We start from the raw sequence: 17,621 nt of genomic DNA on the forward strand, positions 1-17,621 counted from the left end.
TCTCATTTTGAAATTGTATTGAGTGGCCGACAGGTGCAGCCTGAGTTAATTGAATCAAAGAGGGAAAGTGTTTATGTAGTAGTCTGGTATCTATTACTAATACCTCTGTCGTACATTTATAGGACATTTACATATATTCTCAGGCTTTTAACAAACTAGAATAGTTACCTTTCTATATTGTTGTCATTTTGCTGATAAACTGTTGTCTTTTTATTTTTTATTGTACAACTGTTGTTTTTAAATATGCTTTATGAATAAATTTGGATTTGAATTTGGAATCCCTCTGTTGTAGTTTAAAGGATGCTGCTGTTTTGTGTTGTTTAAAAAGAAAATTGGGGACAAGGAACATAATTGTGAATGGAAAGTGATAAAGTTCTGTAACATCTCTGTCCTGTCAAATATAAAAAAAGGAATGGTGAAGGTAATTCATTCAAAGTGCAAGTTGCTTTTAATATTTTTTACACCTCGTTTATATATATATATATATATATATATATATATATATATATATATATATATATATATATATATATATATATATATACATACACACACACATGGGGACAACATATTAGAAATGCCTTCCAGATATAATGAAATCAAGGTAACACACAGCAGTTTTAAAGATGCCCAGCTGAGCTGAGCTGGAGATTTCAATCTGTGATGAGTCTGTTCATTGAACATGAAAATTGTGCTGCAAAGGTAGAATTCACACATTCTATATCATGTCACATTTACACCCACATTGCACCGTGCTGCCCGATCAGCAAAAACACAACCTTGACAAAAATGACACACTGCCACTGTATTTACACCTCCGCTGGCCTTTCACTGGCACCAAACATCACTTGCTCTTTGTATCGTATTGTATTCTACAACGACAGTTTCAACTTTTTTTCTGTTTGTCTGTCTCATACACATGGTCTTTACCTGGCTATTTTTTTCAGACAAACAATAAAAGGTAAATGTTATCTATCTATTAGAACAGGGGTCTTCAATGTTTTTTTAGGCCAAGGACCCCTTAACTGAAAGAGAGATGGAGCAGGGACCACCTACTACATCGCAAACATTTTATTCAATTGTGTACAAATTAAAGGAGAATTCCGGTTGATTCCAACACGTAGCTCTGTTGTGTGTACATTTGGAGTGCTGTCAGTAGTGAGAAAAACTAAACCAATCAGTGCTGCCTACACCGTGTTATCCTCCTGCTAGAGTTAGCACCCAACAGGCACTTTTAATGACATTTTGAACATGTTAAGAGGCTAAAAACACGTTTAAAACTTGCCCTGTTTAGGCCTGTTGGGTGCTAACTCTAGCAGGAGGATAACACGGTGTAGGCAGCACTGATTGGTTTAGTTTTTCTCGCTACTGACAGAACTCCAGATTTACACACAACAGAGCTACGGGTTGAAATCGACTGGAATTCTCCTTTAACTGGGCCTACAATAACGTGTATAGCAGCCTAAAGCCTTTATACAAACCTTTTTTTATGCATAGAATACTAAGCTATTAAAATAATAATTGCTGGCATGATTTTATGAATCATGTTTTACGTCAAAACTGTATCTGTGGATGGCTATCTGAGTGACTACCTTATAGGTCAGTAATCCTATCTTCAGTGGGTTTTCTTCACAAATAGGCTGATTTACATCTGCAAATAATAGGTTGGATTAATGTCAGCACATTTTAATTTTTCAATTTTTTAACAATAACGGGGTCCGGGACCCTAGGGGTCTTTAGAGTTACTGCAGGGGGGCTGCAGTAACTCTAAAGACCCCTAGGGTCCCGGACCCCGTGTTGAAGATCTCTGTAATAGCATATCTATCTAACAGTGCTAGTTGCAGTTGGCGTTAGATGTATTGCTGATATCTCCTGTTAGATGACGAGAAACTCTGTTTCCCTCATCAGTGACGACTGGTTGGCTTGAAGAAAATCCCATAATGTTTCACATCACAGTGTGACTGTTTATTACAGTCTGTGTCACTACTGTGGTGCAATCACCTGTCAATAATGAGAGCAACAGAAAATAAATCCAGCAGATATATTTCATTTTCAGTGATTATAATATTGCAATAACACCTATGTAAATGATAATGATTACATCTTAATAATGGAGGTGAGGTTTACTTTATCTAACTTTAATTCGGGGAATCTGTGTGTGTGTGTGTGTGTGTGTGTGTGTGTGTGTCTTTTAAATATCTCATGAACCGTTCATCCAATCTACTTCACACTTGGTTTCCTGGGTACCCAATACACTTGGGGTTTGGAATTCGGAGCAGTTTGGACAGCGTAGTATATTGGATATTAATAAACAGTAAATAGTCTTAAACAACTGCATAATAAAGGTTGAGGAAAAAAAAGTACTGCCATAACATCTTCCGTGTCTATCCTTCACAATAAAAGCCCAGTGTAAATTCACCCAGAGCACTTCGCTAAGAGGATTCAGTTTCAGTTTAGTTTATTTATGGAAGGGGACAGCGCAATTTAATAAAACACATGATTTCCCATGGGTTAAAAAAGCCAGAATTAGCCAAAAAGCTATTTTTCATCTGTAGTCCCCTGCCTTCGATGTTAAAAAAGGCTTTTTAAAATACAAAAAAAAAAAAACAACACATGCAAAACAAAACTTAGCATAACACGTCACAGAGACAGACAACAACAACAACAACAAAACAAAGTACAACACATAACTTAGCATAAAACAAGACACAACGGAAAAACAGAAAAATATACAACAAGGCAATACAACACGGTATAAAGTGAGAAAAAAAACAATATGAATTAGAACAGACAAGGAAACTCAATCAAACGGCATTTTTGCCAACACCAGATATCAAACAAAAGCTAGACATGATAATGTATTAAGTTGCTGACAGTGGGGTTGCATATTAAGTGCTTTGGGGTCCTTCTGTAAGTTTCAGGGTACAATGGTTCTGGAGAAAGCTACAGCAGCAATACCACAGGCCAAGCAATGTGCCTGTTCCAAACACACACACATTTTGAACGGGCACTGCACTAGTAGCTGATTCCATCCACATAGTAAATGTTATCTCAAAACAAATTCTAACCCAGCAGCAGTAGTATACCTCAGGTTAACTCCTACTGTGGTAGCTCTAAGGTCTTTTTACTTTACTGTTTTTTTTTCATAATAAATGACATGATTTTGTATGTAACATCATGTGAAGTGCTGCTATGGGACAGCAGGTACAAATCTAGAGATGTCACAGTGAAGATCTGCCTGGATGTTGTGAAAAAGAAATGACTTCACAACGGCCACAGCTGTCACGGGACCTCAGCTACATGTACAGCCTGCATGTAGGCTGCTTATATGTAAATGTATATACAAATCAAAAATTATTATTTTAGCTTTTTTTGTTTTGGTAGTTCCTGTCATATTTGTGCATTATGTATAATTACGGAATGCAATACTAAATTGTTGAAAAGAATACATTTGTTGTCAAAGTGGTGAAGATCTTTTCTTATCTTCAGTTGCACTGTGTTGAGCTCTTTTGGCCGCTCAGTCATATTTTCTTTATTTGAAAAAAAAAAGAAGGTCAATATAAAGACTGAGAATACAACCCTATAATATCTCAGCAGGATATCTCCTTGTGTCTGTCAGCCTGGGGCCCTCTGTATATTTTAGTAGCACTAGTTTCCTTATTGGCATACCCATTATGCTCCTCATCCTGCCCTATTCACTGGGGCAGCGGCGGTGTCAAAGAGGCTTTTAAATGGGCCTCTCCATCCAGATACAGCTGATGGAAATATGTTAGTGGCAATGTTCACTTTCAGTAAGGCCCAGAGCCACGTTAACAGACCCACTTAATCAATACTGGAAGACAGAGGCATGACCTTTGGAATCAGTGGGGCCCTGTGGACGAGGCCCCAGAGATAATAACTGATCATTTAGAAGTGTATTAGCTGTCACCAGTATTAAAGGAGCAGAGCAGGTCAGCACTCAGGAGGAAACTGTGTGTGTGTGTGTGTGTGTGTGTGTGTGTGTGTGTGTGTGTGTTTGTGTTGGGGGGAGTGAGTGCACTGTGAGTGCTGCGCTGCAGGCAGTCTGTGGTGGAGGGAATATCGAAAGGTAAAGGAACAGCAAGCCATTGCAAAAATGTTAAGTGCACAAATGCACAGTGGATAACAATGCCATGGGATCAATTGTGAGGCCCATGGAGTGCAAAGGCAGATATGCAGAGACAATGATGAGCATTTGCTCATAGAGGCAATAACACACATGTTAACATGCACACGCACACACATGCACACACACACACACACACACACACACCACCCAGCACACACACACACACACCACCCAGCACACACACACACACACACACCAACCAGCACACAGAAGTACACAGTAAAATTAATATAAAATATTCATTTTTATAATTGAGTCCCTTAACTCTCCAAAGATGTCGACAGTTGGCTTCAATACATATGACTATAAAAGGTTGTTATTAATGATGAAATCATTTAACATCCTGAGAGTTTTTTTCTATAATTTAAAAACATATTATTACAGAAAGTATTAGGATATAAAGCTAAGTATGCCATGGATTTTTATTACCTAGTGCAGTGTCCGTTCAAAACGCTTGGCCTGTGCTATTGCTGCTTGCAGCTTTCTCTAGAACCATTCTACCCCAAAATTACTTACAGAAGGACCACAAAGCAACTCAACTTATACTACTGCCTCCCTGTGTACCTCTACTTCAGAGAAAAACATTATACTACTACATTGTTCCTTTACCAGCCAGGTAACATGTTGTCTAACCAGACACAGAGACATGCTCCAGGTACATGTATTCACTCTCTGACTGGATCCTGCACAGGACTGATTTCATTTTATAAATGGTTATACTGTTCATAGACTGCCTGCACAGACTGAACATGTATGGAATAAAACATTTAATCTACTCGTGTTAAAATCATTCAAATACACAGTTCCTTAACTTGCCCAGTGGTCTAAGTTAATTTACTTAGTACTTTACTTGAGTCTTTTCTTTTCATGCCACTTTCTACTTCTACTCCGCTACATTTCAGAGAGAAATATTGTACTTTTTACTCCACTACATTCATCTGTTACAGCTTTAGTTACTAGTTACTTTACACATTCAGATTACTGCACACAAAACACATGTAGTTTATAAAATCTGATGTTTGATTCTAAAGTAAACTAGCCAACAATATAACGTATAAAAAGTCCAGCTGAGATGATTAGACCATTAAACACACACAACTGGTTGGATCCTTTACACTTTCTACAAGGTTTTAATACAACAACTACATTCTCCTGATGATACTTACACACTTTTACTAAAGTAACATTTCCAATCCAGGACTTTTACTTGTAACAGAGTATTTTTAAAGTGTGGTATTACTACTTTTACTGCAGTAGGAGGGAGTAGGAAGGATCTGAATACTTTTTCCACTGCTGCACTTCAACGTCAAGGTTTCCTGCAGCCGGCTCCGAAGCAAAGAGAAAAGTATAGGCGGGCAGCATTCCTGTCTGTTTGAACACTGCTTCGTTTTTGTTTTCCCGCTCTGGGTGAAGTAAAGAGCAGACAGACAGGCTGAGGCAGGCTGAAGGACACCGGGTTCAGCTGAACCTGCAGGCCCCCTCTCCGCCTGTCAGTCAGCGGGGTCAGCTGAGGGAAGCCTGCTGACATTGAACTTGGAAATGCCTCCTGGCCTTTCTCCTTTCACCGGAACCCTATCTCTAACTCAAGGTCTGTTCTGTGAAACTGGTGTGGTTGCTGCAGTTATTTTAAGGTGTCTTTCTCATATGTTTGCATTGAATTTTCTATATTACAATTATTAACAAGCACCGCCCACCCCCGTCCCAGCCCACAACAAAATCCCTCTCCCAACAACAGCCGTATTACAAGAGCCAAAAAACAAAACAAGAATCAAACTATATGACAGTATCACATGCAAAGACCAATGGCACCTCCAGCAAAGCTACGATATGCACAAATACAAAAATAAATTGCTCTGCCACCCCCCTTGCCTTAGTCCCTTCCTCTTCTGTGGTTCTGTTGCAAAATAGTCGTGCAACAGAAAACTCAGATTGGACAGATAGTCTAGCTCGAGGAAGGAAATGGAAAATACATGCATCCAGCAGAATGCTGCAGCACCGGAGCAATCCCAAAAGTGGAACGCAAAGGATTTAGACTACAACAACAGCAACATTAGGAGCTTTTGGAGTGATGAGATACAAAGTTGTAATCAGAAGACACTATCTCAGGATTTTGATTTAGAAAGTCAGAATTTAGAGACATTAAATAATTAAGTGAAACTGTATTAACGGCAGAAAACACACTGGAGCACCTTCTCTGTCAAAAATACAACAGAAGAACAACTGGTATCTGTTTTCAGAGCAGCCAAACAAACTGAGATGATTCACTGCGTCACATTGTTTCAGTGAAGAAAACGGTCGGCAATGTTGTTGCTGTCGCCGATACAAACTCCTATCAGATGATGTGCTCCTAGGTTTCATTTCAATTCAACATTGGGTTAGGGTTACATATTAAGCAGGAATGCAGTAAGGCTCTCAGATATTCTGTATTGCTTTCAAATATTTAAGTTATCTCTGCTGAGTCAACACACATGTAGGCATGACTTACTCTTCTCCTTTTTGTGTAATTTACTTGGGGAAGAAAGCTCTTTAAATGTGCATGTGACCCCTGTTCTCAGGTGAGTCTTACCAAGATGTCTGCTAATGTTCAAAATGTTCTGCACATTCAAGATATATCTCTGGGATTGTGAGTATAGAATAAAGTCTTAATATTTTGAGAAAAGTCGTAATACTACGAAAATTGAATAAGGATAAAGTTACAGTATTTCAAGAAAAAACTACGTGGGCTATAGTCTGCTGTTCGTTACGTTATTCAGACCGTCTGACAAACACAGAACCGGCTTTGGGATGCTGTGCATGTGGCTTTTTTTTGTCCACATGAATGTTTTCACAGAAGGTAAAGTACCTTGGACACGAGCGCCTGGATTGTCTTGTGCTCTCTGCACTCCAGCATCATACTGCTGCATGTAAGGAGGCAGGAACACAGCAAACAAACAGCAATATAAACTATTTATCATCCAGTGATGCACAACAGTGAATTATTTGAGCAAAAATATTGCTAGGGACAATTCAGGGGCATTTGCTGGATTTTGGCAGGAACATGTCCCTACCGTTCCTACCACAACCTGTGCCCTGTTTCACATCCAGGCACGCATCATATCCAGTGAACACTCCACCAGTAAGCAGGAGAACTAGTGAGGTAATCACAGAAGGGAAACACATTGAATGCATCATGTCAATATTATGACTTAGTATGTCATAAATATGAGTTATATTGTCGGTGATATCTCAATTCTGACTTACTATGTAAAAATGACAGGACATGAAATCAGATTTATTATCACACAGTGTGTTTGAGTTTGACCTAAGTCAGGTCAGGACTACCATCTCAGAAAAACATAATGAGATGAGAATGTTTATTTTAGCATTTCTAATCCCAGCTGGCTTCTGTAAATGTGAAAATATGTGTGTGTTGAGTGTGTGCACATGTGTGTGTAAGAGGTCACCCTGGCAACCTTCCAGTTGGCTAAGTACCACCTCTAACACACTCTGCTAGTGCTTTTCTGTCTCTCTCTCTCTGTCACACACGCGCACACACACACACACACACACACACACACACACACACACACACACACACACACACACACACACACACGCACACGCACACGCACACACACACACACAGGTGCATGTGTGTAGAAGCTAATATGAATCTACAGGATTAAGAGGCAACAGGCTGACCACATATTGGCAGCCGTGAGTGTTATTTTAGCACAGGCCACTGCAGGACAGCCACACACACACACACACACACACACACACACACACACACACACACACACACACACACGGTATGACAGTTCATTAAGGACAAAAACTGAATGAGTATAAATATTAAATGAAATGTATCTGCCACTCAAGAACTGAGAGCTCGGCTCAGAGGTTGATGAGGATATGCCAGAGAAAGTGAGGACTGAATCATGAGTGGAACTGCTGTAAATGTGACGACCAACCATTAAGTACTCACCATTGCATAGCATAAATCATCCAATATCAATGTCATTTCTAGTATACTGGGCTTCCTTTATTGAAAGTATTTTCAAGCAATATGTTTAGGATTTATAATGATTTCATAATGGTTTCAATGATGAGGACTTATTGGAAACCTAAGGCCTAAACCTTTGAATAGAAAGCTGAGCAGTAAAGGACACAGGCTAACAAAAGATCTCGTATAGGTGTATTTCAAATGCTACAGTGTCCACTGTAGAATCTCAACAGCTCAAACAGCTGTATGAAACAGTGAGAGCAGATTTCAATCTGAAGATTGTGTGCTCCACACTGATTTCATAAACCGGGCCCTGTGTTCTCTCAAAAGTGGACTTAAAGCTGGTTACAGCTCTTATTTATGTTGTACAAGTTCGGTACATTTTGTTGATTTCACAGGATTCCAGGTTAATCGTGCCAAGTCAGACAATACTACCTTCACCACTTCCTGTACAGGCTAGGACACAAGATCCCAGTAAATTGGATATGATATAAATGATAAAGCAGCAGGTTTAGTACAATGAGACAAACTGGCCTGAAGGATTCCAATGATCTTTCCACCTTATTGCCGGTCATCAATCACTGGGAGAAAGAGGTATCAGAAGGATAATCCTGAGGCCTGTGCTCCTCCAAGGAAATCCATGTTAGATATAAAAGAGCCTCCAACACTGAGGACTCCTTCAATATGACAAGTCCTGGTGCTAACTGCTACAGTGTGCACTACTGTCTTTGTCTCAGCACCTCACACTCTCAGCCAGAGGGTTTGAAGATAACATTTCAAAATAAATTTACCATAAACCAATCAAACACAATAAATCACCATTGCGTGTATGTCCAACAGGTCCTCCGAATAAAATAGCGATTTTCTATTGATCTTCTTTTGGTGTTTATAGTAAGACGAGTGCAGGGTTAAGGTCGGCTGTCCACCATCTTATCTGATGCTGTAGCTGCTCCCAGGGCTGTAGTATTTGAGTCTGGTTTTGGACTTGAGTCCAGACTCAGTTAAAGCACTATATGCTAAGTAACTTCCTCCTTCAAAACAAAACTATACCTCAATCATCAGGTATCAATAATTTTCACAATGTCAGCGAGCACTTTGTACTATGGATTCTTCTCTTGACTGTCATTTGGACTAAGTCTTGACTTGGACCTCTTTGGACTCTGTCTTGACCAAGTCTCGATTAGTCCTGGAATTGTCTTGACAAAGGTGGACTTAACTACAGCCCTGGCTGCTCCTCTCAAGTTTAACCCACACAGTGAACTGTGTTTTAGTGAACAGGTGAGTGAATCCCGCCTCTGAATGATCATTAGCTCTGCCTTGGAGATTATGGAGATCACAGGTAGCTGCAATAATGCCAAGTGAGCGTTATTAGTGAGGAAGGACGGAGAGTGAGTTTGGGAATCCTGTCTTTACTAAGGAGAGGTCAGTCTGTTGTATTCCTGCAGAGCAGAGAGGCATGGGCCACATGACATTCTATATATTTGTATTATTATTTGTATTGTTATTGTTGGCACTTGTACCTATACACGTTCATATCAACAAAAATATCAAAGGTGGATACAGGATACAGGCTGTGTATTTGTGTTACTACATTACAGTATCTGTGTCACATGACAGTGATGTAATCAAAAGATGTATCTGAAATTCATTCAAAACTTTAATTTGTTTATAAAAGTAATAGATTGATAAATCTTTTTAAATTTGGCCAAAAAAGACAATTATATTGTTAATTCCAATTATTTCTGAGATAATTAATTGAACAGCAAAATTTGGAATTGTTACAGCAGTGTCTGTGTGTAGATGTGTGTGTGTGAGGAACACCTGCAGTAGCAGAGCTGGAGGTAAAAGAGCCAACGTGTCCACCAGCGCTTCTGTGCTGGAACACAATGACCACAGCCGTTAGAAGCAGCTTCGCCATGTCTCAGAGCACACTGCTCTCCTTCATCTGGGCCACTTCAAAGGCCAACATGGCCTGCAGCCAAAACGACAGATACAAGGAGCAGTAAATCACTGCAGACACCACATCACCACGCTGTCCCTCCCATCCTTTTATCATCAGAGCCTTGTCCTTCTGATCTATTCTGCTGCTGTAATATTAATATGCAACAGTACATCTGCTTTCTGGGGAAAATACATTCTTCAGATGTGACCACACTCATGCTGGTCACAATAATGGTGTGTTCTTCCACCTTGTGTTTAGTAGTACAAAATGCACAACTAAATCACAATAGGGACTGATAGCATAGTGGCCTTGAGGTGAAACTTGGATTACCAGGGTTTTGTATTACATAAGGGGCCCTGAGTCTACTTTAAAGTACTTTATTATTCAGTTTACACTGTGCTGACATGGTGAATTTCCCTAAATAGATGTATTATTGAGTTCCAAACGAATGACTAATTACTACCTCACAAAAAGCACAGACAGTGGGTGAGCAGCCGGTTCAGCAGCAATGCATTGTTTCCATTTCTGCCAAAAGGTGTCTGTAACAATAACAGACCTTCATATTGGGAGCGTTCACAGATGATGTTTGTTTTGTTGTTTTACAATCAGTTTGTCTAACAGTAACATATAAAACAGTAAAGCAACAGTAAACACATGCATTCTCATGAACAGGTTCGTATGATATCGTATGAAAACTTATGTACAACAACAATTGGTATGATGTAGTTCACAGTGTTCAGCAGCTAACTCATAGTATCTCAGTGCCTCTCACCATATATATATATATATATACTATAACATATAACTTCACTGTGATGGCCTATCTCCACGGCCAAATTATCCAACAAGGTGGCACTGGGGCAAAGGGAAGCTGAAAGCCCCAATTTTCCTCCTATACTGCAACACTCTAACCCTTAACCTAACCACTGTGCATTAGTGTACAAAAGCACAATGGACTACAACACACACAGCATCTTATTTAAGATTTGCCTAGAGCACTGCTGACTGTAAGATAGAAGAAACATACTCAACAGTGTTAAGTACAAAATCACTGGTTACTTCAAAAATATGAGACAAGGGGGATTTTCAGTGCTGTGTTTCACTCACAATCGTTCCAGTTTGAATCATACTGAAAATAAAAATCTGAAATCCCAAAGAAAAAAGTAAAAAAAATAAAAAAAATAAAAAACCCAGAGATATCTCTTTTTGCTACATAGTTACTTTGCTGAATATTGTAAACTGAAGGAACATCCTTACTAAAATGTACTATTCATACATTGGTTTTGCCATAAACTGTCTGAAGACAAGAGTGATGCCAGTGTCTAAATAAAAAATGACATATTCTGCATCTTTCAGCAAACACATGAAATCATCCATGTAGACACGCAATGTATTATCAACTCAAACACGTGTGTGTGTGTGCCCACTATCCAAGACCACATCCATTTTTGGACAATAAAAAAAGGAATAAAAATCAGGACTGAAAAGGTTAGTCACAGTAAGCTAAGCTCCTGTAAAGTCTGTCTATTGGTGCATGAGATTATCACATGAGAGAAAACAGCTGTGCAGAAACACAGCCAATGCCCATATTTATACTTGGAGCAATTGTATTCTGTGGTATTTGTCTGTGTTGACTATTGTGAATTTAGTTTTTAGTGTCTGTTTATTCTCTGTTGTATGATTATTATTATTGGGCCCCCTCTGAAAATTTTTTAGTAGCTTATTTCCCCATATGAAAACCACCATGCCCTGCATTGCCATCAAAAATAGATTTTTATGGCCAAACAGGTGTGCAACATAGATTAACATCCCTCACCACCACTTCAGCCCCTTCCTGTCCCATTTTACAGCTCAGTGTCCCATTACTGAGCCTGTATGTCTCCCTGCCTCCACTCAAATATTCCACAAATTAGCAACAAATCTTAGTCCCTAGTTAAACACTAATTTCCATCTTAATGCCTGGGTCAGTGGCTCAATCTTGTGCAGCTCATGGCCACTGATTAAATGCTGAAGTCCTGCTGTGTTTGGGTGGAATGACAACTATGCACCTGCTTTTATGTACAATGTGGGAACAAAATCCTGAATGAAAATGCCAGAACTTCCAAAAACACCTGAATAACGCTAAGGCGTGTCTACTCTTTGCCGAGGTGGAGACATTTCAGAACTGATTAGAGAAAAAGTGATGAAGGCTGATGGATTCAATTTACTGGAAAAACAAAACATCCATACACAGCTGCAGATGAGACTATCACTTGATGTGTAGAGACTTTAATTTTAAATATGTAAAATAAACTGGGAAACAGCAGGCTGAAATAATGGCCAGCATGAACAAATGAATAAAGGCTGACTAAAAGGGCATCAGTCCTACTCAACACTCTGCTGCTCTCACTTTCTCTTTTTAACACAAATACTTCTCACTCACTAATTAATTTCAGTTTTACTAATCACCTCCACTTTGCAGGTTTGTGATCAGTGTTAAGCTACTGTCAACAAAACGCAACACTTCCTGCTGATGTCTCACATTTAGTGCCTATCAGGAAGGAAAACTACTGGCAGGCTTTTAATGTGAAACATCTGTACAGGAAGTATTGGATTTCATTGATGGTCACTTAACTTCGTCAAACAGCAAGGTGAAGCAACTGGAAATAATTAGTGAAACAAAGTGAGAGCAGCAGAGCGGAGAGTGTGACACGGCTCTGTTGTACTGATGTAACTAATGCTGTGGAAATGTACATTACACTGAATTTATCAACACAAGAAAACATGGATGATTTATTAACAGCAAACAGCATCAATAGCTAATTAGAATGGGAGCATCTTTCCTAAATATAACAAAATATTACTTAAAAAATCTAAATTAAGTGACATCTCTAATACGGGCCTGTTTCACTCTGCAATAATAAACACTCTGCAACAACCATAAATAAAGGGAACACGCTTATTTGCATATTCTTTTGCTGACTTTTTGGAAATTTGTGTTATTTTTTTACTGCATTTAGATGCAAACAAACACTGTAAACCATGACTGAAAAGTACAATGATGGAGGTTTTTGGGATAAAGAAGATCACAATGAGAGCCAGAAATGTCAAAGAAATGTCCCCCCCCCCTCCACAATCAGTGGTGGTGAGAGCCAGAGTGTAACTGCAGGCTCAGCATGAACAGTCAATGAGCAGCAGGCAGTGTGTCCAACACAATACAGCAGCGGGCGCTGGAAGCTGCTCCATGTTACACGATCTGCTGACACACTGAGGTCATGCTCAATTCACTGATCAGTGGCTCATCCCTCTCCGCTCTGCAGCAAACTGCCCACTACACAATCCCAAATCAAGTTCATTTTATTCTAATTATTAACTTATTTTATTATTAATCTGTTTGGATTTGTGGTGCCTGTATGATTATGTAAACCACTTGCTATAATTTCCATTTTGCATAAAAGTTGCTGCTAAATTAAAGGTTGACTTTTACAATGGAATAAGTACATACACCTGATATGCAGCTCATCTTCCCTACCTGTATACCAGGGGTGTCAAACATATGGCCCGTGGGCCAGAACCGACCCAAAGGGTCCAATCAGGCCCGCTGGATGACTTTGCAAAGTGTGAAAATTGCAGAGAAGTAATCAATTCCAATTCCAAATTTAACACTTTAATCTCAGAGAATATCCGAGTTCTTTTACAACTTTAATCTAGAGAGTATTTTCTCGTCATATTACCTCGTTCTCCCGGGTCCGTAACATTATTATTTTTTCCTACATTGGGCCTTAGAATGCTGTCGTAGCAGAAGCAACCTGCGTTTGCCAACATCAAGCTGACAAGAAACTCTGTGGCAAATCAAGTTTCTGATCTTTCTGTACTGGTCTGGCCCACTGGAGATCAGATTAGGGGGATGTGGCCCATCAACGCAAATGAGTTTGACACCCCTGCTGTATACAAAAGAAAACTAAAAGAACAAATTGTGCTGAGTGGATAACTAGCCTCCTGACCTCCTGAACTCTTCTTTGATTTTTTTTAATCTAAATCTCCTACTTTTTTTATAATCATAAGTTTTGATATTTCATTCTTTTATAGTCATCACTTTTTAATTTCACCAAATTGAGTTTAAGCCTGTAATTATTTTTGTTATTCTATTTTTGCAATATTGAGTTTGAGTTGTAGTTATTTAATGTCCTATTGTTTTTTGTATTGTGAATGAAGTTCTAGGTGGTGAGGTTTCACCACGGGTTTCTGAGCTCTCCAGCACACACTCTTTCTATTTCTATGTGAAAGATATCTGTTGTCATTTACGTTGTATTGTTTTCTATGAATGTGTGCAAACCAATGAAACCAAAAAAATTAAAATAAAACCCTGACTTGGCTTTATTCGTTATCACATCTTGGTTCATTGTTCAGGATTTTAGTCCACAGATAATACTGTCATTTCTTTTTTTAGATTTTTAGATTCATTCTCAATGATGTCTGATTTATCTTAGTTGATGCTCTATTCTTTTATATGTCTGTGTAGTTATGTCCTAAATAGAACTTCTGTTAATTCCAGACAAATGCATCACTCTCCTTGTGTTAGAGCAACATTTCTCAACCCTTTTTCAGTCAGGGCACCCTTTAAAAATATGCAAAGTCTCAGGTCACCCCAGTCTAAAATGTATTCAAAAACAAACACTCTGACGGCCAACACACACATACACACACACACACATACACACACACACATACACACACACACACACACACACACACACACACACACACACACACACACACACACACACACACACACACACACACACACACACACACACACACACACACACACACACACACACACACACACACACACACACACACACACACACACACACACACACACACACACACACACACACACACACACATACACACACACACACACACACACACACACATAGACACACACACAGTGGTTGTGTGCTTAGGATTTTGCTTTGAAATAATTTAACTTTTTGTAAGATCATTGTTATTATTTGATATTAATGTTATATGTCTCTTAATTATTTTATGGCTTTTCATATCTAAAAATTGTTTTATTATTATCAACTTGTTTTGTAATTACTAGTACTTTTCCTCTGTTCATCTCTTTAGGATTAAGGATCTTTTATTTTGGTGTCTCCTGTTTTTAATACCTGGGGGGGGGGGGGGGCTCAAGATGTTTTCTTTTGTTTTACTACTTACAAAATTATTTTAATTACATATTTTTTAATTATTTTTTTTTTTGGGGGGGGAGGAACCCTCAGATGGGGTAGGTCCTGACCCCCCTTACCACCACACGATTTCCGCCTATGGCGCTCTGCTAACTTGATTTGATCGTGCAGCTCTTCCAGACTTTCAAAATGTTATCGGACCGAATGGATCAAATTCTGACAGTGAAATGAGACATTTGGCGGAGGAGTGACGGTCAAAAAAATTTATCCACTAATTTACAGACTTCTCTTTCTCCATGTAAGTCTATGGGAAAAAGTATTTTTGAGTTGTAATTCCACTGTTTGACCGCTTTGCCAAAAAGTGTTACGCTATAGTGGCGATTCTCTTTAACGAATCAGTGGTCAGCAGGGTTTTAACTCCACACCTCCTGGACTATATACCTGTCCATTGCTAAAACTATATATGCTGGACTTTTTGCACATTCTTCAACATCTTTGCACATCCTGCGCTAAACCATACAGCCTTCTATTCTTATTGTTAAACAGTTATATTGTACATATTTGTTAAATCACACATATATGTACATATTTATTTATTTATGTTATCATTTCTTTTACATTTATTGTTTATTTCCTTCTAATATGTTTATGTATTCACCATCTGCCAAGGCAAATTCCTGATTCTGATTCTGATTCCTTTTAGTATCAGCTGAGCTCACTTTGACTGCACTAGTTCCAAAATGTCACACTGTCCTCAAACTAACTGTACTGCACGGTGGATGACATAACATTGCCAAGGTTACAACATTTACAAGAATGAATCATTTACTCCTTAATGTTTACTAGAACACCTTTTGTCTTCTGTGAGCCATCTCATGTTACTGCTGGCACTGCAGACGTACACAGGCACTGGTCTCATGTCTCAAACTATTTCCAGAGTTACAACAGAGCCTATCACAGCTCTCCAAAATAGACCTGCTGAGGAAGTTGGTATGCTACCCAGAGCAGAGGTGTTAATCAATGTCAGACAAACAGCTGTTAGACATCTGATATTAAAATGCTTCTTTGCACTATGTCAGGCGGCTGCTCAATGTTCTCTTAATAGACCTGTTTTTCTTTTTTGGGCTCCATTAATTTATTCATCGGCAGAGGTTAGGGCTATTAAAAAAAGTTAAAAAGTTAAAGCTAAACATGAAGCGTGTGATACTGTAGGTCATTCAAACCTTAGCTGATGTTAATCCTAACTTATTAGGATTCAAAGAGCAGCACCAGTCACAAAGTCCAGCTGACGAAACACTGCCGAGGTGATATCGGCTTCAACATATATCTCAGGTAATAAAAAGAGCTGTTATTTAAAGCCTTTTTATAAGCCACATAAACCTAAACAAATGCATATTTAGGTCACCAGTAAAGTGCTAAAAGTTAGGCAATAATCTGAGAGAATAACTATATTACTGTTGCACAACTAATTATCCTCTGATTAGCTAGAAATTGATATAAATATATCTAAATATTTCTGTCCTGAACATGTTATCTACATACAGACTGGTCAGTTAGCTCTGTGTGAAAATGTTCTGAATAATCTCCCTCCATCTGCAGATCTGCATGTGTGCATATTATCTCCACGTGTGGTGAAATTAATCTAACAGGAAGATGCAGATTTGTAGGCGTCAATCACTTCTGTATAAACTGTAGTTTTCAATGTGAATGTCACTCTCTGTACCTTACAGTGCCTTTTATACTCTCACCTTTTCATAAAAGTGTTTCAGTATCAGGCCGTTACAGAAAAGTAAGTAAATACTATGGGAGTCATGCAAACAAAATGATATATATAATAATATATTATATTATATAAAATTATAATGAGGTTCGTACAATATTTAAAATATTACATAATGAAACTAATACACTCAAGAGTGAAATATTACATGTGATATTGTATGTATAGCTGATGTTTTCACATATGATGTCTTACATGTTACGTATTAGTATTAGTATTTAGAATAATGCCACACTTTGTTGTTACTGAACATGTGCTCAGTGCATGAATCTTTGTGATATAAAATCAGATCATACAGCATAACACTTGCAAAAAGAGAAAGTAAAAGCTGGCCATCTTATACAGATGAGAGGAACAGAATCTGCTGCTGCCATGTAGGCCTGTTTGTACCGTGTTACTGTGCACCTCCTGTGCCTCTGTATTCTTGACATTACGTATCAGTCCACTGTGGTAAGAAGTGCTTTTAGAGCAATGACAGGAGCTGATATTATTGGCTGTCATTGATGTCAGTCTGCACTATAGCCATGCATAATATAGTTCTCTTATCCCTCCTACTGCACAACTCTAGCCATACAGATACCAAACATAGTCAC

The 17,621-nt window shown here is 38.6% G+C and overlaps 1 protein-coding gene across 2 annotated transcripts in view; it reads right to left on the reverse strand.

The window, feature by feature from the left end:
• The window catches only part of arid3c (AT rich interactive domain 3C (BRIGHT-like)), an 84,712-nt gene that overhangs the window by 28,572 nt on the left and 38,519 nt on the right, over positions 1 to 17,621 (reverse strand). The window lies entirely within an intron of this gene.

This window comes from Sander lucioperca, chromosome 2 (assembly GCF_008315115.2).
Source record: "Sander lucioperca isolate FBNREF2018 chromosome 2, SLUC_FBN_1.2, whole genome shotgun sequence".
Taxonomy (NCBI): Eukaryota; Metazoa; Chordata; class Actinopteri; order Perciformes; family Percidae; genus Sander; species Sander lucioperca.